Consider the following 27,119-nt stretch of genomic DNA (forward strand, 5'->3'; position numbering starts at 1 on the left):
ATGCTTTCTCCTGTGGGTGGGGACGGTGACAACTTGTACTGGGGAAGGAGGGCAATTTTTAGGGCCATGTCATGAGAGTTCTACACATGGATCTGATTGGAGAGATAACCTTGTAGAGTACAGATGACTGGATGAGCTGCTCAGGCTACTTGGAGGCTCATAGCACAGTGTCACGACACGCTCATAGTATGTCTTCATCATAACAGTATTTGCCTGTACTGTGGCTATCTGAGTCCATTATCTGTCAGTATGACAAAATACCACAGATGGAGCAACTTATAAACCAGAGAAGCTGATCTGGCCAGCTTCTGAAATGGAGGACCTATGGATAGGGATGCTCCTGCACCAGCTGCCCCTCACACCAGAGTAGAAGATATCTTATAGAGAGTCTGTGCAAGAGGCAAGCCACTCTTGTAGCTAACCCACACTATCATAATGGGTTTTACCCACTTATGAGGTCAGTGTGTATATGACCTATTCACTTCAATCACTTGAATCTCTCTGGCATTCAAACCAGGACAAGAGACCACTTACCCCTTCACTTCTTTTCTCTAGACCAATTTGCCACACAAGTATCATTTTTTTTTTAAAAAATCATTTGCTAGAAGCAATCCTTATATGCGGTCTAGGGTGTGGCCTAACCAATATGTAGCTATCCAGTTTGTGAGTTCTGAGCTAATAAGCAAAGAGAGGTAGTTACCTTCCTTTCCATTGTGTTCCATGGTTACATGGACTCAACACTGTTTTGTTATCCTGAGCTAAATTCTAGAACTTGAACTCCAAAATGAATAACACAGTATTCTTGGCCTCTGTGCATTCAGATATCACCATCTGCCCATGGCCGGCATCTGTGTCGTGGAACCCTGATGTAGAAAAAAGGAGAGAAATGGCTATAATCAGAAGGGGTGATACCTGATGTCACATTTTGTTCAACTACAAGATTAGAGCTAATTGGAGAGTATGATCCAGGAAGGCTAGTGGAAGTCATAACAACTGGAGAAGATTGAACACCATACCAAACAACATGATACCATGCCATATCTTACATACTGAACCACACCACACTATAATCTACCATGCCAATCCACACTACACCATACCATAATATACCATACCACACTACACCATACCAGATGACACTATACCATAAGATATCAAGCTGCACCACACCATACCAAACCACACTACACCATACCACCATCCATACTTTATTATACCACACCATAGATCATCAGACTTCACCATGCTGTAGGACTCGATGCCTACAAGCAAATGTAGAACCCCTGGCTTCCTTTCTAGAATTTTCTCCTCATGATGCCTTTAAGTCAACAGGTCCTGAGATTTCTGTGTTCTCCAGGGATGGGCATCAGGATAATGTTACTGTTGAATGGCAGTGGGGGTGGAGGGAGGCTAATGAGCTAGGGGCTGGGAGTTGCTGGACCTGTGATCATTGTCTGAATTTTACCACTGACATTTCTAGGAAAGAATTTGGCCTTGATGCTTTTGGCTGTAAAATATTGGTAAGATAAGTCCCCGCTTTCCCTTTCCATGTTCATCTCCTCTGGGGTAGAGGAAAACCCCAGACACCAGCTTTCTGGTAACACAAAGAGTTTCCCATAACCATGTACTGTAAATTGCAAGCACGACCCTCCTCTTTCTCTTCCTCTTTGTTTTGTTCCCCAAGCAATATTGTAAGAGTCTATGCAGTCTCATGAGGGACTTGGCTGGCAATCAGTGCAAGATGCTATTCCTTTGGCAGCAGTTCCAAGTGACTAGACTAATGTATTCCTTTTTTTTTTTTTTTTTTTTTGCTCAGTTTCTGCAATATTGCATTATGGTTCTACATAGCTGAGGGACTTGAAGGAGAAACCCAGGCTTAGGAAAAGTGAAGGCACAGTCTGGCAAAGCTGCCTAACCAAGCAATATGATTTTGACAGCTGGAAGTCATGAGGCTGTTCACATATTAACAGAGTCCCTGCTAGTTTTGGGGGATGTGGCTTCTTTACAATGAGTGGGACTCAGCTTCTCTTGTTGACCAGGCGGCAGGTGGGGCTATGATGTATCTATGGAGGGAGAATAAATCTGGGGCCTGAGTTCATGTTCTCCGTCCATATCATTTATCCCTGCCTCCGCTCTTGCAGACTCTGACACTCAAACAAAGCCTGGCTCAAGCGAATAGGGCAAACCTTCCTTCCTGTCTCAGAGCCATAGGGAATAGACGTCTAAACTCCAACACTAGCTGAGCCTTTCTAACTATCTCCCCCAATTCCTTGTGTGCAATAGACTTGGAGAGATGGAGTGAGCCTGTGAGACCAAGCCTCAGTTTCCCTAAGTTACATTATTGGGAGATGAAAATATTTTCCCCATCTGGTGAAAAATGAACAGACCTTGGCCACATCTCTCCTGCTTGGTGCAGTTTCCGTATGTACCTGACAGTTAGGGCTTATTAACTTCTTCTGGCTTTGTTTTCTGAGACAGTAGAGCTGTTTTACCATGAAATATTTGGCTAAGGGAGAACCTTGGATCAAGTGTGTATCCTCTGTTCACAGCATTGTGGTAGTGAGCTGCAAAGGGCTGTCACAGATCTGGGGGTTTTAGGAACATAAAATGAATTGGCTTTTGAAAGCTATTGTCTAAATCCTTTGCTAAACTGAGTACCAGGACAGAGAAGCCTGTGTACCACCCTTAACTCCCTAAATTGGTGCTAGCCCATAGTACAAATTCATGAGTACTTGTGGGATGAAGATCTAAGTGAACCAGCTTGCTATGACAAATAACATAATTGATATCAACTACAATGCCAGGGCTGCGGATATGGCTCAGTTACCAGAATACTTGCCTTGTACACATGTAGGCCTGGGTTTGAACCCCATAGGTGCTGTACAACTCAGGCATGGTGATACACAATTGTAGTCCCGGCACTTGTGGAAATGGAGGCAGGAGGATCAGAAATTCAAGGCTATGCTTGGGTATAGAGCCTGACTTCCAGGAGACCTTGTCTCAAACCCCAAATATAGTATCACTCAAAGATAAATTTTCCCAACTGCTTTTTAAAAAAAATTAAGAAGGGTTTTTAATTAGTGTATAATAATTGAATATATTTGTGGGGCACATAGTGTGTCACACCCCTCAAGAGACCATGACTCTACATGATCACAGTTTCCTCTGATGGTTGCTTCTTGGGACTGAAGCAGAGTCTTTGTAGATTGGGATAAGGTTGAAAAGTCATTTTACAAAATTCTGAGGACTTGGACTCTGATCCTGGCTTTCCTGGTTTTAATTCCTCCATGCAGTGTTGGACAAATACTTTTTTTTCTCACAACTTTAGTTTATTCATCTCTCGACAAGTTTCTAAGGATCTTTCCAAAAACAGAAATCGGGAGCAAGAAGGAAGTGGTATCCAGTTGGGCATTCTCAAATGAAAGTTTCACTATCCCAAATGCCTCTTAAAGTTCCTTTAAGAACTCTATCCCAGCTTTGAACCTGGTAGAAGGTAGACAAAGAAACAAGTACAGGTGTTTCAGAAGTTAGTGTTGCTTTGGTTCAACATTGGGAATGGACATTTACCTAGAGGGGGGTATTTTTGCCTGAAATGGACTGACTCTGGGAAATGTTGCTCTCAGAAGCCCCATTCAGGTTGCTCTGCCTCCCCACATCTCTTCCCTCTAGAGACAAACCTGACATGAGGTGTAAGGCATGAAGCAGCTATAGCCTCTCCATCATCTTTAGTGCTCAGCATTTAACCATTGCTGCTGATGGACAACTTCAATCAAGTAGTTGAGGTTGGAAAGGTGATGTCTGGCCTCCATCCTTTAGCCTTCACCTTGAATCTGAGTGAAGTCAGAAAGAGTTTGCTAACATGTCTATTCTTTGGTCCTTACTGTGTCTCTAGGAAATGCTAGTTTATCTAGCTCATTTATTTATTTACATACATCTATTTAACCCAGGATCTCATGTATCCCAAGTTGGTCTTAAACTTACTCTGTAGCCCAGGATGACCTTGGTCTATTGATCCTTCTATGTCACTTAAGGGAGCAGGGATTCTAGGTATGCATTGCTCTACACAGATTATGTACTCCAGAGAATTAAGTCTAGAATGCCATGAATGCCAGGCAAGTGTTTTACCAACAAAGCCCCACTCTAATTTATTTGTGACTCATCCCTTGTCTTGTCCCCTTACCCTATACTACCACACTGTCCTCACCAACTCACCGGTGTCCACATAGACAGCTATTCTAGTGCCTGTTTCCCACGGAGAGCTTGGCTGCATGTACGCATCCTGGCCCACAAAGTTTTCCAACTCTGCAGTTTCCAATGCCTGGATAACTGGGATCAATCCGGGCCAGGTGAGTTAGGTTGCCACTGGCAGGGAAATGCAAAGTGGGAAGAGTAGAGTCTCAGACATGAGGCATAACTTGAGCATGATTACATTTCTTCAGAGATGGTATACTGGACTTATTAATGGAAAGGTCAGTGCTATTGGTCCTGGGGGTTGAGATGCAGATATAGTAATGTCTAATAGCTGTTTCTGCTCACGTGCCTGCAAGATGCCTGGAGGCATTAGGACATTGATATTGTTCAACGTTTAACCTTGTCAGGAACCAGAGCTCAAGTTCTGATCTCATGTCAGGTAGGTGGGACCCTTTTTTTCCCTCATCTCTACTGTATCTATCTATATCTATCTATATACCTCATCCATAGCTATGGTGTTCCACAATTTGAGAGGAGTCTTACTCAGATCTGTCGACCATCTGAACCTAGCCACTCTTGGTTAACCTGTTGTGGATGATCATATTCAGAAACTGTTCAAAGACAACAGATAGAACTGGTAAGGATGTTAGCCCTAGTATGGATCTCATGTGCATAGAGACCAAGGCCATTTTCAAGCAGCAGGGCCCACAGCAGTATATGTATATGAGGTGAGTCCTATGGAAAGAGATGCTGCTTCGACCGTAGGTCTCATCCTCAAGCCCAAAGAGCAATGGGAGAAAGAGTAAGTTCTGAGGTTAGAAGCGGGAGGGAGCTACAGCAGAGCTGAGAGGGAACTGATGAATATCACAGAGTAAGTGGGAGAGCTCAGACTGTGGACAAAGATGAGTAGTGTCTTCACGTACCAGCAAGTAGACCAGCTTTACAGAGGCCCTCAGAACTGCAGCTGTCTATTTTCTGGGCCTTAGTTCGGTATGGGACTGAACTTCCTCTTACATCTGATGATGTGGCTAGTCTCAGAGTGGGACCCATCCAGGCTGCTTCCAGTGTAGGTCAGGCTAAAATGTGACATATTTCATGCAGAGACTGTATCTGGTTGCAAGCCTCTAATAAGACCCACCAAGGCCATCTTCCTGTCTGTGCATTGAGACAGGAAGAGAAGGAGACCCCAGGCTCTTATCATGTTATCCTTTCATGAGGGTCGGTTCTTCTCAAAGTTCGGAAACATCCTAAGAATTGAAAACCCATTTTAAAAACAAAGCATTTCTTTACTCTGTAGGAAAATCTGCTGCCACACCCACCTCTTGCCTGTGCCAAGTCTGTCTGCTCCCTGCGGTCACCACATGCTTGGTGAAGTCAGGACACTCGCTGACTTGGCAAATGAATGAATGTTATGAACACTATGTGAGGCATTAATTTACGCTTTGCTCCTAGCGACGGATGAAGTCTAGTTCATGATGTTAAAGCCACTCACAGCGGAGCCATGTGTGTATGGAGATTTTGAAGGGGCTTGTCTGATTCCACAGGAAAAAGTAATCAAGGCGGTCTCTGGGGAATTCCTCTCATTACAGGAAAAATCCCAAGTGGGACTTTCATGTGAAGGGCCAGACTGGTCTCCAAAATATTATGAATTCCATCAAATTGACTTTTACCTCCTGAAGAGGATGGAAGGAGAGGAATTCCTTGTCTCTTTAAACATTGATCATTCTGGGAGAAATAGAGTGGGCTTTGAACAGAAGGGATGGGTATGGAAAAAAAGAGCTTACATTCCTGGGTTCCTATGCAGAAAACACTTTCATGTTCACTATCTCATTTAATAAAAGACAGTTCTGTAGATGCTGCTATTGCCCCCAGTTTGCAGATGAAAACACTGAGGTACCAGGCTGTCAGGCAGAGCCTATACTTGGAGCTAATTTTTCTGACACTGAAGTTCATGTTAAGCACTGCACCCCTTTCTCCCGAGTGTGGCAGTAAGTAGCACAGCCACCTGCACACAGTGGCTTTCTTCTGTGTATCACCAATGGGCGATGGTGGTGGATCTGTCTTTAAAATGATGGATGCCATACTTCAGTGCACAGTCTCTGTTTTAGTTGACAGCATCACCTTGTGGATGGAAATACATCTGGTGTGTGTTTTTATTTGTAAATATATGTTTACTCTAGCGATTAGGGATAATGAGCTAAGCTATTATGCCGTCAGTCAGAGTTGTTTAGGGAATCAGAACTTCTTTTCTAGAGTTTTTATTTTATTTTATTTTATTATTTTTTTAGCAATCAAACTATTACAAAAAGAATGATAGACTAACGATTCTCAATCAACAGATGAACGGAATGAAAGCTGTCTTTGTTTCTTGCTATCTTGATTAAAATGTACTGTGATTTTGCTTGCTTAATTAATAACTTTTGAAGAGTCGGGAGTGAGAGTTTATAGCAGTTGTGGTTTTGTGGTAGGAAGTAAAAGGCAACATGAGGTGGTAGAGGCTTAGCAGAGCCACACTGTCTAGGACAGAAGGCTGGCAGGCTCAGTCTCAAGATTTTGAAGGGTGGACATTTTCACTGTGGGTGTTTTAAACTCCCCTAACATGAGACTCTTTCTCCACTATGCCCTTACCCCCACCCCCTCATTACTCCTCTATTCCTTTCTTTTCTTTAAAAAATAAAATCTTTGTGTGGCAAGAGCAAGCTAGCCAACACTCTAGCATGGACTGGAAATGGGTTCATGAGCTCCTACCCTGCACTGAGGTGTCGTTGATGGTTGATGGCTTGGAGGATGGGTGAGTCAGTTCCTTTAAGGGTGTGTTCCCTTGATACGTCAGCTGTGCTAGAGTGGATGAGCCCGTACCCAGGATTATATGGATATGTGAAGGACAAACTGGACTTGTTGAGGGGAGAGAGAGACAGAGACAGAGACACAGAGACAGACAGAAAGAGACAGAGAATGCTCTTGCATTCTGTTGCATTGGAGTGCTACCATTGGAGTATACCCTTGGACATTGGCCTTGCCTTCCATATTGTTTGAGACAATGTCTTAGTTTCTCATCTTACCCTAGTAGCTCTGGACTGCAGACCTGCTTTAGATCATGTGGCTTTATGTAGATTCAGGTTCCAATCCTAATGCAGCAAGCACATTACCTACCAAGCCATCTCCCCACTCTCTTTTCTTTCTTTTGCTTCTTTTTAAAAGGTGGATTCTCATTATGGAATTCAGACAGCTTTGAACCTGCAATTCTCTTGTGTTAGTCCCTTAAGTGCTAGGATTATACCTGGGCAGGTGAGTCCAACATTTTGACTTGTGACATGATGCTAATGTCTATAAAACTCATGCACAAGAGTGAAAAAAAAATATGTGCACACACATATATCATAGTATTGCAAGTGGATACATGATTTTGTGTGTTGAGTGGCACTCCTGGGGTGCATGAGGCCCTTAGGTTGCGTATGGGGCATGTCTGGTGGGCATGCACTAACACACCCAGTTTCTAAGCTAGGTTTATCTCTCACACAGAAGAAGTATTACAGAACATGTGTCGTAGTTGTCAAGTACCTGGGAACACAGATCCACATTTTTAGGGTTTCGAAGGATTAAATCCCTGCATTTAATGGCAATGAAAACCCCAAGATGATTATCTGTTCAGAGTGCCCATGACCAAGTTACGTACTTGGCAGTTGGTTCTCATCCTGTCTGCAGCCTTCTCTTTTTGATGTGCTTTTGGCAAACAAATAGATTTACAAAAATAATAGAGCGAAAAATGACAAATACTCCAGACATAAGTGACAGCATTAACTGGTTTTAACTAGCCTAACAGCTCTCAATTCTAAGGCAACGCAGCAGGGAGTGTCCTCTTTGGGGGTGATAGTTTGACAGGGAATTATACCACCTGTCTTACATTACCGGTACTGTTTTGATTAAATGCTTCCTTCAGAAATTTTAGTGGAGAAAGTTTTTTTTTTTTTTTTTTTTTTGGTTGTTTTTTTTCCCTCCCGTTTCCCCAGCAGGAAAGCCCGCCGGGCAAACCATGAACATTAGCCTGCATGCTAAGAGTCTCACTTGGATCGAGTTTGCAGAAAGTCCTCCGCTTAGCTCTACCTCCATAGGCTTTCTCAGGTCGCCCCTGACAGCCTGGCTCACCGCACACCCTGCCCAGCAGCTCAAACCTCACAGCTGAAGGCCTGTAGGGCAAGCCTTCCGTTTGAATTTCCCCGGCTTTTTGTCAGTTGGTGTCAAAGCCATAGCCGCCTCTTCTCACTGACTGCGGTGGCTTTTTTTTTTTTTTTCTTCCTTTCCATTTGCTACTTGTTAGCCTCCGTGGACTGTGTCGCCACACTTACAGGAGCTAGAGTGTGTTGGTGACAGATGGTGGGGTTGGGGGTGGGAAGGGAGCTGCTGTGGCCAGCCGCCAAGGGTTATGCCTGGCAGGGCCAGAAGCAGCCCAGCGTTTTCCCCTGCAGTTTGTTTGGGTTCTGTGGGCGTGTTCGTGGGTGCCTGAGCACACGTGGCGTGTTTTGTTGTGTTACTGGTTGTTTTTATTGTTGTTTGGGCCAACGACAACAGAGGCCGCTGGCTGGCTGCTGCTTTCTGCTCTTGGCAGTTTTCAGGCTCCCAGACAGGAAATCCTCCCAAGGATTGCAGCTGTGAATTGGCCCATTTTTCTGGAAAGAGGATAAAGAAAAGAGTTTAGTAGGATCCTTTGCGTTTCTTGCACAAGCAGGGACGTGTTGAATACAAACAAGGAAATGTGGAGCTGAAGGGGTGGGTGGGGAGAGGAGAGGCAGAGAACCCTGAATGATGAAGATGATATTCTAAACCCAGAGTAGGCAAGAGCTCCACACACATGCGCACTTCACTGGGAGGCAGGCGGGGCTGCGCTGAGAGATGGCATTGGAGGGTTTAGAGTGGGGAGGCACACGAATTTACATACTTAGCAACGTCTCCGTCTGTAGTTTGGAGGAGTTGCGTATCACTAGACAAGGGTGGATGGATGAGTGTAAGAGGCTGTTTATGACAAAAAAAATGATACTCGAGTGAAATAGTATGATTGCTGTGAATTATGAGGGGAGGTGAGGGGGTGCAGGGATTAGGTAACTATGTTGCGGTGGACCAAGAAGCAGTCTGTTGGCAGGTCAAAAGTGGCTAGGTTGGATAGTCACTGCTAACACACTGGTTCTTGCTTCAGTCACTGGATCGCACATGGAACTGTTCACCAGAATTGGAAGGGCCCATTCGAACCCAGGCTTCCTATATCAGTACTTAGGAAAGACACTTACTGCACTGTACACTGAAATATCCAGTCTCTTGAAAGTGAATTCCGGGCCTTGGGATAAGAAGGAAATGCCTTCCATTGAAGGCACAAAGATTATACAGGCAAGAGAATATTTTCCTAGTGTTTATGTTGTTTTTACTTCGGCTTCCATCCTTTGCCCAGCTTGGTCTTCCCTGTTATACCCTAAACTGATGATGTTGGTGAAGGTGATGAAGGTGATGATGTCAATTTTATACATAGAGAAAATGTGAGTTTTCGTGGTCACATGGCTGATAATCCTCATTATTGCCAACATTCATCAAAGGCTTGCCTTGTAGCAACTATGTCCCTGTGCACTTTATGCTTTATATATGGAAGGAAACTTCCAGTTTTACCCTGTTTTGCAGAGTGGAAACTGAGGCACAGAAAGTCTAAATACCTTGTTCAAGATTATACATGGTGCCGGGCGTGGTGGTGCACACCTTTAATCCCAGCACTCGGGAGGCAGAGGCAGGTGGATTTCTGAGTTAGAGGCCAGCCTGGTCTACAAAGTGAGTTCCAGGACAGCCAGGGCTATACAGAGAAACCCTGTCTCGAAAAACCAAAAAAACAAAACAAAACAAAACAAAAAAACCCAAAACCAAAAACCAAAAACAAAAAAACCCCATTATACATGACAAAGTTGGGTTTCATTTTAAGCATTTTTATTTAGTTTACCTATTGTATGCATATGTGTGGGCATGCACATGTATGTGCACACATATCATGGCCTGTGTTTGGGGGTCAGAGGATGACTTCGGGGGTATCTGTTGTCTCCTTATAGTCTGGCATTCAGAGTTGAACTCAGGATATCAGGTTTGCAGAGCAAGCAACCCCCCTGAGACATCTTACTTGACCCAATGTTGGCTGAGCTCCCAAGATGTGCAGTCTTTGCATCATGCTAAGTGTGGTAGAAGCAGTATAAGGAGCCGGAAGAACTGTCCTCCTTGTCCTTTCCTTTTGCTCCCTACCTCTTCCCTCTATTCCTCGTCCCTTCTCTCCCGTCCCTCCCCCTCCCCTTCATTTCTGGTAGCCCATGCTGGCTGGATTTCACTATGTGGTAGGTCGAGCCTTGACCTGACCTTCCTGCCTCCACTCCAGTGGCTGGAATTATAGCTGTGTAACCACAGCACACCTTGCTCCTTTCTCTGTTTTCGATGCTATTTTGATGGTTACCCCTTCCCCTGCAGCTGCTTTATGCACTTGAGGCATTAGCAGCGTGACGTTAGTGGCTAGATAATTATGACTTAACTATTTTCCTCTAAACTTCAAAAAAGACTGTATGTTGAAGGGACATAATATTCTGATTAAAACTTCAAAAAGAAAAGAAAGAGGCCATAGATGCTATGGAATAGTTTGGGTCATACCTTCAGTTTGAAACTAAAAATTGAAACTTCATGGAATCTCTCTCTCTCTCTCTCTCTCTCTCTCTCTGGCTGTCCAGGTAGGAAGGCCTGATATGAACATCATATCAGTTTCATCTTCCTCTTTATTAACAGATGACCTCTGTGCATACCAGTGGTGAAGGAATTAGGCTAAAAGCAATGCTCAGTGTTCACATGCCACGGGCCTGCAGGCATGCTCTCCAGTGTGCTCAGTATACTTCTGTCATAAAAGAGGACAGCAACAGCTTCAGTGTTATTTGTTCCTTGCATTCCACCAGGCTTTATTTATCTAATTACTTGTTTTTTTTTTTTTTAAAGTAACTGCCACTATGATAATGGGGGAAGTGTCCATTCTGGCAGTGCTATTTCCAGAAAGTTGCACTTTTTCTAAGTAAGGGTGAAGCAACTTCAGACAATTTCTTCTTTTGATTTTTAACTCCTTCTAGCTACTGTGGAATAAGCTTGGAGCCAGCTCCTCTTGCCAACTCTCTATACTGGTACCTGGTACTCAGATGATGGAGAACAGCTATTAATATTCATATCATTCTGAAGATGAAGCAAGATGATTTCTCCATTATGGCTACCATCCAATCAGGCAGCTGAGACAAGACAACTGAAAATGACTGCCTCATACTTTTAGAAAGAAGTATAGGAGAATGTTGGTATTGTACACTCCCCATAACGTGTTCCTAATCTGGGTTTGAGGAATGCATTCTATTCTTGCCATGGACTAGCAAATTAAGAACTCTAATAATCCCCCCAATAAAGAAACCTTTACAATATTTTCCTGATATAACATTTCCCAACTTCCCTGCTGTTATTAATGCTGATTGCTGTTGGTCCAATTGATGTCCCTGCTAGATCACTTTGTAATTCATTTAAGATATAGTGATTAAACTTTTTCCATTAAATAAAGAAGTTTGGGGGTGAATATTGACTCTAGGTAAGTTGTTTACAACTAGGTGAATAAGATGACCCATAGTTCATGCTTTGGCTTAGTCCATTACCAATTCTGTAATTTTTTGGCAACTCCTTGATTGGCATTATCACAAAATGGGCAACAGATCTTCCTTCAGAGGATGGTCATGATTTGTTTATTCATTCACAACATTCATTCATCTTATCAACATTTCATTTTTACCCAATGCCAGGTATTGATATAGGAATACCTAGTCCATTTGGAATTGGATTGCTGACTTTTGGAGAAGACCCCGACTAGCCTCTGCACTTACATTGCCCTAAACATGACTGGAATATCTTCTGCCTTGGTATTATATAGCAAGAGAGAGTCCCCAATTGGGATGGCCCATGACAGTCCAGGCCAGATGTTTTTCAGTAATTCTAAGCCAAAAATATGTCACTCACAGCCTGGATGGGTAATGCAAAATGTGCCAAAGTAAAGACAAGCTGTTTGTCAAGGCATCTCCTATAAGAGTCTTACAAGTGCTGTTTGATTACTGCTCTTTGTTCTGCTTTTTAAAACAAAATCTTGGAGATTTCAATCTTCATTCTTTCATTTAAGAAATTTATTTTACAAAATCAACACATGAAATATTCTCCTTTAAGGATGAGTGGATGACTACAAGAATAGAGGAGTTTGAGGCATCCTGTGTTGCCATGACTGGTCCCTAGGTAGAGAAAATGCCATGTCTGCCCACCTCTTCCTTCTTCCTCATCACTCTTTGAACCTTGAAAAGGAGCTGGGTATTTTAAGTGAGGGTTGCCTTATAGAAAACACTGGATTACATGTGGAGTCAGAACAAGGTCTGGAAAGCTAGAAAAAGCCACAGGGACCCCCCTGCTTTTGTTGAGGGGACTTCTCATTCAGTGTGTATCAAGTTGGTCCAGCAAATCCAGCTGTACACAGCTTCCGGCACATAGACCTAGAGCAACTAGTATACTTGTCTAGGTAGGGGGAAGATGGAAAACAAAAACTAACCCCCTGGGCTCACTCAAAGGAAGAGCAAGAGGACCTTAAAAGGAGGAGCAGATAAGGGGCATCTGATGGGCTGGCAACCTCCTTTGGCTGCACATTGATGAAGCAGCAGGTGAACATGTTGAACCCAGTCAATGTATTTGTGTCAAGTGAGCTGTCCTTTGCACTGTAGAATGCTTGGTGCTGCCCAGGACCTCTACATACTAATAGATGACAGTTGCCTTTTCTAGGTAGTGCCTGGGACTTGAGAACAACATTGTCTCTGGTTTAAAAGAAACATTCGAATGCAAGAACTCTTGAAGGGGTGTGGTGCAATGGACTCCCTTGGCAAGTTAGAGGAGATAACCAACTCTTCCTAAGACTGTTGTTTTTAAATATGTAACACAAAATGTGCAGGGTGACAGGGACTAAGATTTGTATTGGAGTAATCTAAATATGTAAGAACTCAATATTGTGCTATAGTAATTTATATAGTGATTGAGATGATACTAAAAAAAAAAAAAGGTGTCCTGGTGTAGCTCAGGACTCAGGAGACCAGAAGAACAGCTATGGTGATCTATAATGACACACTGATCTGTAGTGAAAAAATTGGGAACTGCCTTCTAGAGCAAGTGATCTGATCTCTCTAGACCTTAGGGCATTCTTGTAAAGCTCCATTTAACCCCATGTTTATTAAGTTTCTGCTGCTGTTTGTTGTAGTTGAAGGAATGTGAACTTAAAAAATCCTCATTCAGGTTCACAAAACCCATTAAAGTGTTATCTTTATTAATTATTGGTTATGTGTGTGGAAGTGAGAAGAGAACTTGTAGGAGCTGATTCTCTCTTCCCACCACGTGGGCCCCAGGGATTACACTTGGGCCTTCAGGTTTCCAAGCAGGCACCGTAACCCACTGGGTTGTCTCCGTGGCCCGTTATTCCAATTTTAAAGCTGAAAGAACTGATATGTGGGTTGAGCTACTTCACTATACAAATAATTAAAGATAGTCAGGCGAGCGTCCTGGGCACAGAAAATGGACTTATTTATTGTTAATTAATAAATTAGCTTCTTTTATCTAAAAGGCTTATAAAATACTAAGAATAACAACAGGAACTTGGTGATGTTTGTTGAATGACAAAATAAGTAAGGGAATGTATTTGTGTATCACTGCTTCTTATTTTCAAAGCCTATCAATCCATTTGTCTTAACACTGCATTGGTCATGTTTATCAGGGGTCTCCATTTGTGGAGGTGTGAGGTATACCACTTGCTTACTATGTGATGCTCATATTCCCTCTGTCTCTGTCTCTGTCTCTCTCTGTCTCTGTCTGTCTGTCTGTCTCTCACACACACACACTCAGAAACATCGAGAGAGAGAGACAGAGACACACACACACACACACACACAGACAGAGAGACAGAGACAGACAGACAGACACACACACAGACAGAGACAGAGATAGAGACAGAGATAGAGAATCCCTAATCTTGTCTATCTGTTGCTTCTAATGGGGGTAGTGAACAGTCAGTCTCCCCTGAACCTTATCTGGGTTTCTAGTCACAACACAATGGCTTCTGTGGGTTGTACTCTTCTGAGATATCACCACCCCATCAGGTGGTGTTTCCCATAAACACGAAGTCCACGAGCAGCATTAATGTATACAGAGGCAGCAGAACTGCCTAAGGAAAGTAAGGGGGTGGAGGGCAAAGGAGCTAAGCCCCCCAATGAAGGCATAGAAGCCTTTAATTATTTTGAAACTTAGAGCTTTTCCTAATAAGGGAAAATAAGAGCCTTTGCTTCTTATCTTTGTAGAAGATAAATGGGCTTAGCTATGAGCCCAGTGCCCCATGTGTGCTGTGTGGGGCACATGTGAATTACAGAGCAAGGAGCTCTGTGATGGTTAGTTTAAATTGCCAACTTGACACAATCTGGAATCACATGTGAAGAGAGTCTCAGTAAGGATTGCCTAGGTCAGTTTGACCTGTGGGTGTGTCTATGGAGGATTGTCACGATTGCCAAAATTGGTGTGGGAAGACGCAACTTGAAAGAGGGTGGCACCGTTCCCTGGTTTTGGGCCCTGTGCCATGTTAGAGAAAGCTAGCTGTGCACTGAGCACACATGTATTCCTTTCTCTCTTCTCTTGACTGTGGATGTGAACAGCTTCTCTAAGCCTCTACCAATGAGGACTTCCCTCCTACGGTGGACTGAATGGGGAGCTGAAATCAAACCCTTCCTTCTAAGTTGCCTTTGTCAAGGTATTCTAAATAAATAAAGTAAGCAGGCTATAGAGCAGATGTTGGTGAGTCTGAGTTCTTCTTGGGTGACGTTCATAGTGGCCTGGTAGCTACAGGTTACAATTCAAAGGGCTGAAGACAGGAAGTGTAAATGAATGAGGCTTGGGACAAATAGGATGAATGAGGACTGTGTCCAGCTGTGTATGCCCCATCTAAAAGACATGATCACTTCTAAATTTTTTTTAATCTTATAGTTATATGTTTATTTATTATCTACACAGCATTTTTCTATCAATGAGCAATTACCAAGTATTTACTTGGAGAGTTCCTAAAACTTTTACACAATACTGAAGAGAGTGAGGTCACAGTCACAAAGGCATGGATTCACATTCTGGATTCAATAGACTCAAGTTCGGAATGCAGTATTCAGTGACTACAACTGAAATGTTAAGTGCCATGTTTGAAATTGCCAGTCTAATTGAGGGGCAAAGTGATGAATCAGAGAGAGATTTGACAGCACGACTCAGGAGGACAGCACAGGAAAGAGAGGCTACTTAAGAGCAGTACAGGAGAGAGAACCAATGAATTTGGTGTAGTTGAGTTCAGTTGAGTCAGGGCAGTCAGTACAGTTCTGTTCCTGGAGTTCATCAGACTTTCCAAGCAGAGCAGTTCAGTCAGAAGCCAAGAGAGGCCCCTTTGAATCAGTCAACCTGAAGTCAGGTTATGAACCAGTACAGCTGAGTTGACCCAGCCAGCCAGAGTTTAATAACTACAAAGGGTGAACTTACGCAGCAGTAATCCTCTGAGGCAACAATTACATCAGGTGCATAAAGTTGCTTTCACATCTGGTAGGGAGAGAAGACAAAGAAAAAGAGAGGACAAGAGGAGAGACTACTGAAGATCAGCGAGAGAAAAGGGTGGTTGTGGCATGCGTGCCTGTGTGCGTGCGTGCATGTGTGTGACAGTTTCACTGGTACACTTTTACAGAGACAGGTTGCAGGGACAGTAAGTTAGACACAGGTGAAGACAGAACAAGCCAGAATATACTGTCAAAGTTAGCATGAGACAAAACACAACAGTTCACTGAAAAGCCAAGAGATGCCAGATTGAATCAGCTTGGAGAATTGGATTGTACAGAGGCAACAAAGTTCCAGGCTTTGGCCTAGAGATACAACAGTGAAGGAACCGCTCTGGTCTCAGCCCAAGCAGGGTATGAATACGGCTCTCTTCTCATCCTTTCATCTTTAAGGAGATTTGGACTTGACTGTAAGGGCTCGCCCTTTGACATCTTTCTCCTCAGCCTTGCCCTCAGAGATGACCAGCTTATTCTGCAGGGAACACAGCAGCTGGAGGTAGCTCTGGTTCCTCTGCAGCTTCTCCTGTTCCTGTCCCGCTTGCTGCTTCAAGGTTTCCAGTTCCTGATGGGATCCGTCAAGCTTCTCCAGAGCCCTCTTCCGGCGCCTCTTGACCTCTGCAGAAATCTTTGTCAGATTCTGCAGACGCTTCTGTTGCAGTACCCACTGCTTCTGAGCCAGCTGAAGTTTCTCCTCAAGGACCCGCTTCTTAGCCTCGAGTTACTCAAAAGCCTTCTGAAGCTCTGTGTACTTCCTGTGAGCCTCTTTAACCTGGGGTAAGGCCTCAGACAGGGCACATTTTATGACATCCACGTGATCCATGTATGTGGCCTTCATGTCCTTCCACTGCTCCTTAGTTTCAGTTGCCTTTTGCCGACTTGCATCTTCAGAAGCCAAAGCATCTGCGTTCTGGTCAGTATCCTCCTGAGCCAGAAAAGCCTGTAAGAAGTTCACTACTTGAAGCTGGCTACAAAGCAGTTTGTCTTTCTTCCGCGAGTTCCTCATAAACTCCTCCATGATCTTGGCAGGCAGCTCTGCTTCTTCCTGCAAGCCTACAGGTTCTAGAATGGCTGCTGCCTCAGCTAGAACCTCTTTCGTCGCAACAGCGTTGTTTTTCTCCGCAACAGCGTTTTTCTCCGCGTCCGCCATGGTTCTGTCGCCCACCACGCCTTTGGATTCTCCTGGACTGCCCCCACTTCTAAATTTTAATTCACTACAATCATCTCAAATTCGGCCTGAAGTTGAGAAACTTACCTAACTTTAAACAAAAGTCTAGAATTTGAGTTTTAAATGTTGTGACGTTTTCCAAAGTCTTAAAGATCCACAGTAGAGAAAGGTTAGACTTGGGGATAGCAAGAGGTATCCTTAAAGGCTCATAGTATTATCATTTCAATGAATCCAAGAAGATGTGATAGCTCTCTGAAGTGTTTTAAGTTTACATTTATAGTTTAATAGTTTGCAACTCATTTTTATGATTCTGCCTGAGTCCCATGGACACCCTGTGAGGTGCTGCTATTGCTTTACAGAGAAGGGGACAAGTTCAGGACACTGAGCTACTTAATATTCCTTAGACAAGGACCTGAATATTCCTTACTTAATATTCCTTAGACCTTAGACCAAGCAAGTGGTGGGGGTCTAGATGTGATAGCTAATCTTGGTTTCTTCAGAACTCCAGTTAAACACACCACCTTTACCATAATACAGAATTTTGTGACCCAATTGCAACCACTGGAGACCACTGAAGGAAGTGTCATCATTCTATAATCTCTGTGAAGGTGTGTCCTTGGACTGAGGAAGGTCATAAAGGAATGGTTCTTTAAAGAAAGGACACAGAATACCCATTGTCCTATTAGGTTATACATTTAGTTAGTGTTTCTTCTCGTATCTCAAGTATTCTGAGACAGGAACAAGACTAGGGGGAGGAGCTATCCCAACAATCCCACTGTCAACAATGTCAACACTGTCAACAATCACACTGTGTGTGATTTTAGTCAAAACTGCTCTGTCCTCCCTCTGAACTCCAGCTAGTCATCCATAAAGTTGAAGCCCTGAGAAGAAGGGGTACAGCAGATGCCAGATTGGTGCCTCATCCCCATTGCATAGAATGAGATCAACCCAAGATTTAGACATGGGGGCAACTGTGTCTTCCAATGTCAGAAATGTATTACAATATAAGCATGATGGGTAGGTGACTGACTGATGAAGACGATACTTGAGAATGGTGTTTTGCGGAGATCTTATAGTCAAAATGAGTGAATGCAACAGAGTCGAACTCTTCCTGTTATCCTTAAACCTTTAGAAAAGAATAAAAAATGAGTATTATACAACACAAGGAAGATTCTGGGTCACAATGACCCTGTCCACTTTGTAAAAGGGGCTCATGACATGGCTCAGTGGTTACGGGGTCTGGCTTCTGTCTCCAGAGGTCCTAGGTTTGATTCCCAGAACCCATGGTAGATCACAACCATCTCTAGCTTTGGTTCCAGGGGATTTGACTCCCTCTTCTGGCCTCTGTGAGTACCTCACATATGTGTTGCACAACTACACATGGAGGCTAACCACCTATGAGAATAAAATAAAAATCTAAGTAAATCTAAAAACAGACTGACATACATTTGTGTGTTCCTTGGAATTTCATAGGTAGTCACAAGTATGTACAGATCCAGCATCTATTTCTCTTTGGATGTGTATGCATTTTCCATTTCTTTGCAAGTAGGAATACACTCTGGTTATTGGTTGAATGCTGAGCAACTTCTCCATCAGAATGAGAAAGAACATGAAGTTAGATGGGGAGTGGAGAGGGGAGGAGCTGAGAGGAGTTGGGGGAGGGGAAATAATGTTAAAAGATATTATGTAAAAATTTAATAAAAAAATTAAAAATAAGAGATTTTCTCCAGCAGTATATTGACTTATCTCATTCATAAGCATGTTATAGTATCTGTCACTATGTGTCTCCTCATGTGGTAACTTACTTAATAATTTCTAATTGATGAACACTTAATGAGAGTTATGTTTTAAATGTAAAATGTATCTGAACACTTGATCCCAAAATGGTGGTGCTGTTTTGGGAAATTGTGGAATGTTGGGATGTGGGACCCAGCTGGAGGGAGTGAGTTGAAGAAGAGCAGGCCTTACAATTTATAGACTGGTCCTGCTTCCTACCCTGTCTCTGCTTCCTGATCCAGCCAGCTCTAAGCAAGCAGCCTCACACTTCTGCCACAATGCGTTCCCTGCCGTGATGGGCTGTCCCTCACTCTAACCCCTCTTTTCAGAAGTTGCTTTGTCTGAGGTTTGGTTTCAATGACAAGAAAATCACGGATACGGTATGTATCTCTTATTTTGCTATTTCAAATGTTTCAGCATATATCCCTAAGCATAACTCTGTTCTTCTGTGTGTGTGTGTGTGAGAGAGAGAGAGAGAGAGAAAGAAAGAGAGAGAGGGAGAGAGAGAGAGAGAGAGAGAGAGAGAGAGACTAAATTAAATTCATGCACCGCATGTAAGTGCTCTAACAATGAACGGCATCCCTAGCTTCTTTTCACTTTTTATTTAGCAATGAGGTCTTACAAATTCGCCCAGGCTGACCTTGAGCTTGTAACCCTCCTGCTTCAGCCTCTTGGGTCTCACATCTCTTAAGCTCCTCACTCCTTCCTAGTCTTTCTTGAGCCTGACACTGGCAGGTTTTCCTCTGTCCTAGTTACTTCTGCCCTGCTGGGGCAATGTGTGTCCAAAGCAACTTAAATGAAAAAGACTTCTTTTGGCTTTTGGATTCAGTCCATCGCGAGGGTTGAAGATGGGAAGGCCTGATAGCACAGCTTCCCTCATGGTTCTAGGGTGAATGGCTGAAGCTCTTCACATCATGGTGGACCAAGAAGCAGAGAGTGAGGCAGGAAGTGAGCAAGGATAACATATAGCCAAGGACCTAGTGAACAATTTTCTGCCACTAAGCCCTACCTCTTAATGACTCCACAAATTCTCAAAATGGCCCGCTAAAGACTATGCATTCAAAACATTAACCCATTAGGGATACTTTATATTCAAAGCATAATATCCCCCAAATCTGTGTTGGTTTTGTATCTCTCTGTGACCAAATCCAGGCAATGGGCTCTTGACAGATACCTCACCAAAGTAAACATTTTGTTTCTCTCAAGGCAGACTGTAGCGAGTCACCAAATATCACCATCTCAGACCTGTAGTGCGACTAAATCTTGGGTTCCTTGTCAAACTGATTTGTGCCACATTTCTCCACTGTAGAAATCATATTTTTCTTCACATCTGATAGATAAATTGTATGCAGTGTCCAAAGTAACCAATGTAATACACTTCAACAAGATACTAGTCACCTTTCCTCGCATCCATCAGTCATCCTCATCTACAGCCACCACCACCATGATGGGAATTAATTCTATCTTCAACATGCCCCTACATTTATTAGCTGGCATTTCACCAAAGTGAAGGGTTCTCTCTCCTTCACCTTCTCTCTTTCTTCTTCTTCTTTCTTTTTCTTTTTCTTTTTCTTTTTCTTTTTCTTTTTCTTTTTCTTTTCTTCTTCTTCTTCTTCTTCTTCTTCTTCTTCTTCTTCTTCTTCTTCTTCTTCTTCTTCTTCTTCTTCTCCTTTTCTCCTCCTCCTCCTCCTCCTCCTCCTCCTCCTCCTCCTCCTCCTCCTCCTCCTCCTTCTTCTTCTTCTTCTTCTTCTTCTTCTTCTTCTTCTTCTTCTTCTTCTTCTTCTTCTCATTTTCTTATCCTTTGTTCCTCTCCTTCACTTTCCTTAGTATAGATGCGAAGATCTATGTTTTAGAGGATTTATTTAGAATCACCTGTCTTGATGTCTAAGTGCCCCTGTGTTTGGCCAAGCAGGAACCTTTCCAAGCCAAGAAGCCCCTTTTGCTTGTCTCTGGATTCTTTCAGCACTTTCCTACTTCATGTTGCCAAAACTTTGGGGGCACTGAAACCTTTGCTCACTGAGCCTTGGTTCCCATCAATGGAAAAATTCTATAGCCAAGAACATCATTGATCCTAGATGTCTTCTGCACACAGTGATAAGAAACAGGTAAGAATGTATTAGAACCTGTCTACATCCGTATGTATCTCTTATCAGTTCAGCATTCACTCACATGCATTTAAAAATAGTGTTGTGAGGTGATTTTCTATGTCCTATTCCAGCCCGACACTGTAGGGTTCTTTCTTTCTTTTTTCCTTTGTAGACCTCCCTTTCCACATGTTTAAGTCTCTTCTCTAACTGTGTTCAGTATGCTCTGATATTTTAACAAATTGCAGAGGTCTTTTCTTGCCTTTGTATGCACTAGATTGCTCCCGGTGTGTTCAAATTGCAGGTTCATATTAAGTGTTCTTCTTTGGTCCCTGAATCAGGCACAACCTTGGCTTTAGCAGTGAAACTCCTGACAAAAGAAATCATTATATCAGGAGACTAGGGTGTGCCTCATTATGTGATAAAAACTGGTAGGTTAGATCCCTTTAACTGGTCTCATTGACTTCCTTTGTTTACAAGTGCATGTGTGTGTGGGAGATGTAGGGGGAGTTGTATTGGTGTGTATGGGAGGGTGGTATGTCAGGGGATGTGTGTGGAGTGATGGTGTATGTGTGTGTCTGTGTGTGAGGGGGGCTGGTGTGGTATGATGTGTGAGCATAGGCACATGGATGCCATAGGGCACATATAGAGGTCACAGGACAACATTAGGGAGTCAGTTTTTTCCTTCAAACTTGTTGAGGCAGGTTTTTTTGTAATTTCTGTTATGCTGCATACACTAGGCTAGCCGGCCTATAAGCTTTGTGTAGAGTCTACTCTTCAGCTCCCATCTTCCTGTTGGTGTGAGTTCTGAGCTTACAGATCTGTGCCAATGCATCTGGTTATTTATTTTATTTAACATGAGTTCTAGAGGTTGAGCTCAGGTTCCCAGGCTCATAGGGCAAGCATATTAACCCACAGAGGCATCTCACAGGCCTCTCATAAACCACTTACAGTGTGATCTAAAAAAGGACTCTCAACGTCTCTCAGAGGTTCTCCAAGGACAGATGCTACATAAACCCAATCATTGTTGCTATGTGGAAAAAATATCCCCATCTGCTTTGTTCAGCCATAGATGGGGCTTGATTTTGAGAACTGTTGCTATTCTCAGGGCTCCAAACAGACACAGCAGCTAAATATTGCATGAGATAGATACAGTGGCATCAGTCACAATGCATTACACGCCCCCCAACCCCCGCCCGCCAACTTCCACATTTTACATTCTTTTTTTTTCCCAGACTTAAAAAACACAGCATGACAGAATGAGTGCACATGACCCTGTCTCTCCTGTTAACACAAGGAAGGCCTTCACCTCTGGGGTCAGACAGGGCTCGCTTGTCTAAAGAGAAACAGCCAACAACAAACCAGAAGAGTCCAGGTGGCTGTCGCCATAGATCGCTCTGTCTTTTTCTTCATTTGGCAGCATTGCGGAAAATGATGCTCTCTCCTGCTAAGGCCTTTCTCTTAGAAGAAGGAAATTGATTAGGTCCTGGAGGTTTCCATAAATGCATCAGGCAACTTTCTCAGCAGCTCCTGAGGTAGTTAAGTGAAGAATCAGGACTCAATCAAAGAACGCTACCTTTTCCATTTATCTAACAGATGCTTTCTGGCCTCTAGATGCAGGGTTATTGCGCCATGATTATTCAAGGCCGGCTGTGTTTTGGTCCACCTGATGTAGAGACATACAGAGACCCAATCTCTGCTTTGACCTTTGCCTGAGATCATAAGAATAGCCAAGATAAAAGAATTCTTGCCCATTTCTTCTAAACGCACCATTTTACTGATGAAAATATTTTTTATTGATAAAATCTGTCCCAAACTACGTCTACTCCTCTCTGCTTGGTGTCCCCCTTCTTGTAACTTGTCCTCATGCCTTCAGGAACTATCTCCTGGCTAGGGGTCAGCTCTGGGTTTGCATGTTAAGATAGCACATTTTCCCTACAGAAGTTTTAACTGACAGAAAATGGCATGGTGGGTTTTTTCCCCTCTCATCCCATGCCACATGCCCAGCATAGTGAAAAGTGTCTATCCCATGCCGCATGCCCAGCACAGTGGAAAGTGTCTATCCCGATGACTAGCATTCTGCCACTGCTTTCAACCCACTGAGTGAGCTGGGTCAAGACCTCTCTGAACCTCCCGCATGCTTCCCATACCAACATGAGGGCTGGAGTTCAGATTCCTGGATCCCGGGTAAATGCTGGGTTGGTGTAGTAGTCCTGAAATTCTAGCCTTTGGAAGATATAGACAGGATCCCTAGAGCAAGCTGGCTAAGTGAGACCGGCCACATCAGCCAGCCTTGGGTGTGAATGGGAGACCCCACTTCATCGAATAAGGTAGGAGGGTAACAGCATAGACACCCACATGTTCCTGACATCATAGACACCCACATGTATTTTTTTTCCACACACTTGAAAACATGGATACACACAGAGAAAAAGAGAGGCAGAGACAGAGGCAGTGAGAGAGAAATGGGAAAACAAGCATCAAATACCCTTTCATTCAACAAATATACTATGTAAAAATATAACTTCTCCCTGTCATTCACTATGTGACCTTTGATAGGTATATCAAACCTATATGTAATTGAATCTTTTCCTTTATATAGTGGGGAAATCACAGAATCTGGTAACAGCTTCATTGACTTCTTGCGAGAATCAAATGCGTGACCACATGAAAGCATTTATAACCATAATCGACACACAGTACTTACAACATGCTTACTGGTATTACTTCCATCACCAGTATTATTGCTATTTTCTTGTTTCTCATGGCACTTTGTTTGTGTTTGTTTGTTTGTTTTTGCTTGGGTTTTTTTTTTGTTTGTTTGTTTTGTTTTGTTTTATCTGCTGAAGTTGACTTTCCTCCTATTGCTTAAGTACAGGTCCCAGTTCAAGTTCTTTTTCCAATAACCCTTTTTGATTTGAGCCAGTTTCTTTTCTGAGACACCAGCCGCAATTTCACTGAAACCCCATGTGTGTACATATCAACTCTCCTTTAGGGTTCCTTCATTTTCATCTGAACCATCTTTAACCCATGTATTAGACACAGGATATAACAACTTACAAGGAAATATTAGTTGAATCATGGGATAAACTGTTGCTGAAATAGTTGACCTATATTAGTTGTTTGAATGATTGTGCTGATGTCAAATCAATATAACTGAGAAGCATTTTTTCTACTTATTTATAATATGGCTTATGATATACACAGGTAAACAAACTTCTACCTTAGTGATCCCAAATTTTGATCTTTATATCAAATTAACCCACCTCATCATTGGAATTTTTTAAGAATATGAAAGCCTGGTTCACATATATAGTTTAATCTCAAATAATTTAATCCAGTAGGTGTGTGTGTGTGTGTGTATGTGTGTGTGTGGTCAAAATGGTAATATTCTATAAGTCTCTATTTCCCTTCCCTACATGAGTGATTAATTTCCATGACTGAATGCATAACCTGAGAGTCTCTTTGCTCTTTTATGTTCATCTCTGTATTTTGGTTCTACATACATTATCCCCCAATTAATGATGCCATCTGTTAAGGAGAATTATGTTAGAAATATTCTGAATGTCAAGAGATACAGGATGAACTTGACCAAATGTGGTTGATGGTGAATGACCTACTTTACATCTCTGAGTTTAAATTTCTCATCTCAAAACTGAAAACAGCCGGGCGTGGTGGCACACGCCTTTAATCCCAGCACTCGGGAGGCAGAGGCAGGCAGATTTCTGAGTTCGAGGCCAGCCTGGTCTACAAAGTGAGTTCCAGGACAGCCAGGGCTACACAAAGAAACCCTGTCTCGAAAAACCAAAAAAAAAAAAAAAAAAAAAAAAAAAACCAAAAAAAACCAACCAACCAACCAAACAAACAAACAAACAAAAAACTGAAAACAATGATCCTAACAGCATAAAACTCATTTGGAGATTCTGAGATCATCTTGATTATTTAGCATTATCCCACCACCAAAATGCTATTTGATTTTGCTAGATTTAAGCCATAAGTGAAGACATTTTGAGAGTGTTTGAGAAGCAACTCCTGTAAACATTAGGATTTTAGCTTCTAAACATTTATGTTTGTGCACATAGATTAGTACTGCCCTTAACCTTGACCAGAGAAGCTTCTCTCTGCCATGGTCAGAAGTCAATGCAAAGAGTCATAAGTGGTCAACGTGCTGAGAACTGACTGTTGAGTGCTCAGCTGGGCTGTCTATCTCACCTTCTCCCTCACCCTCTCCCCTGCCCAAACCAGGGCTCAGGGAACATAGCAGAATGGAATTTGGAAAAAGGAGGAGTCAGCAGATGGAGAATAGTGCTGTAAAATACTGTCCTTTGGACCTAGAACAGCCATCAACTCATAAACTCACTGCAGCTATGGCTGCCTGCTCAAGAGCAAGCCATGATCGGTCAACACTCCAACAGGCAACACTAACTAGACTCAGTGGGCCACAAAATTCACAAACAACAGTAATGATAACAATAAAGAGCAGAGAAGATGTGAACACAACAAGGAATGTACAGGGGGTACATACAATCCGGATACGTTGTGCACATTTTGAAATTGTCAGCAAATACATAAAATACATGAAAGATAATCTAGTTTTTAAAATTAAGGTTTTATTTTTACTTTTTATTTGTGAGAATGTATGGGTGGACATGTGTACAGTGCGTGCACACATGCACTTGAGTGCAGAATCCTAAACCAGAGGAAAACGCTAGATCCACTGGAGCTGAAGCAAAGGGCAGTTGTAAGCTACCTGATGTGGGTGCTGGGAACAAATCCGGGTCCTCTTCAACAGCAATATACACTCTTAACTGCTGAACTATCCCCCGAGCCCCTCAAAGAAAGAAAATGTTGATTTTAATGATGCCTCAAAGAACTCAAGATCTTGTCTGAATTACTTGGTGGTAGAATCAAAGATTTTGAGGGAGTAGGTCTGTTGTCCATAGAGTTCCAAAGGCTTACCCTGGTACCTCATTATAGTTTTGCCATTTAAAAAATGTTATTGGAAACTCATCTCTATTTTTAATAACCAGACCTATTTGGTTGTAGGTGACAGAAATATGTCATTTTTAGGGCTATCTCATGGGCATACATTGGATGGACTCTATATTCTACCACAAGGACACTTGCAAAGCAGTGCTTATTGTCCCTCTTCCCCAAAGCCAGGAATGGAACCAGATTAGATGCCTATCAACAGTTGTTGTATAATAAAAATGTGCAAATACACATGGAATCACATTCAACTATAAAGGAAAGTGGGATTATGAAATTCACAAGAAAACAGATACAATTGGAAAACATTGTGTTCAGAGTTGTAATTCAGTCTCCACAAGACAGAACTCACATGTTCTATCATATGTGATGATCCTAGCTTCTGAGGGTTTAATGTGTGTGTGTGTGTGTGTGTGTGTGTGTGTGTGTGTGTGTGTTTGTATGTGATGGTGGGAACAGATGTAGATACAGCCAAGAAATTAGAAAAAAAAAAAAAACCATGAGATGGGTATAAAGGCATTAAGGAAGGGCATTGGCATCCAAAAATCTAATAGAGTGCACATTAGAACAGAAGTGGAAGGGGAAATTCCAGGGGGCAGACATGAGTAGTGAGAAGTAAGGGATGGAAGGAAGATAAAGGAGGAGTGGGACAGACAGGCAGGAATCAACCAGAGTTAAGTATTATGAAAATGAAGCAAGGAAACTTGTTTCTCTAAGCTAATTTTAAAGTTAAAAGGTATTTTTAAAATTAAAAACAAAACTAGACCCAGTTGTGTAAGTAAATATATACATGTGTTTAAAATATTAAGACAAAAATAAATAAAATTTGTTTTGGCTAAAGGGAATGAGACACTTGCAGCCGACCTTTGAGAACAGCTGAAGTAGACTAGGAAGCTGTATGGACCAATCGGCTTGTCCCCTCCATGCACCCTGCCATGCTTCCTCTATATCTCAGGGCATATAGCTGTTTGGTATATCCTTGTCTCTGCCACCAAGGAGAGAAATATTGTCTCATATTCTGATTTGACAACTCTGAGGGAAGGACCATCTTTGGACACATGTATGCCCTAAGATAACCACAGAGAAGTACTGTGAATGGAAGACCAGATTTGTAAGACATTCTCTCAGTCAGAGGAAGGACATCAGGGTGAGAATATGATGGGGTGAGAGAGGCCAACCTGTGCTTACTGCACTGTCCTGTAGGTATCCAAGTAGAAGTACATAAAATAG

At 42.6% G+C, this 27,119-nt stretch overlaps 1 pseudogene; it reads right to left on the bottom strand.

Moving 5' to 3' along the window:
* Nucleotides 1-16,125: 16,125 nt before the first annotated feature.
* LOC110292895 (outer kinetochore KNL1 complex subunit ZWINT pseudogene) lies at nucleotides 16,126-17,059 on the bottom strand (annotated as a pseudogene).
* Between the last annotated feature and the right edge of the window lie 10,060 nt (nucleotides 17,060-27,119).

The sequence above is a fragment of the Mus caroli genome, unplaced genomic scaffold, assembly GCF_978045245.1.
Source record: "Mus caroli unplaced genomic scaffold, Mus_caroli_1 scaffold_6, whole genome shotgun sequence".
NCBI lineage: Eukaryota > Metazoa > Chordata > Mammalia > Rodentia > Muridae > Mus > Mus caroli.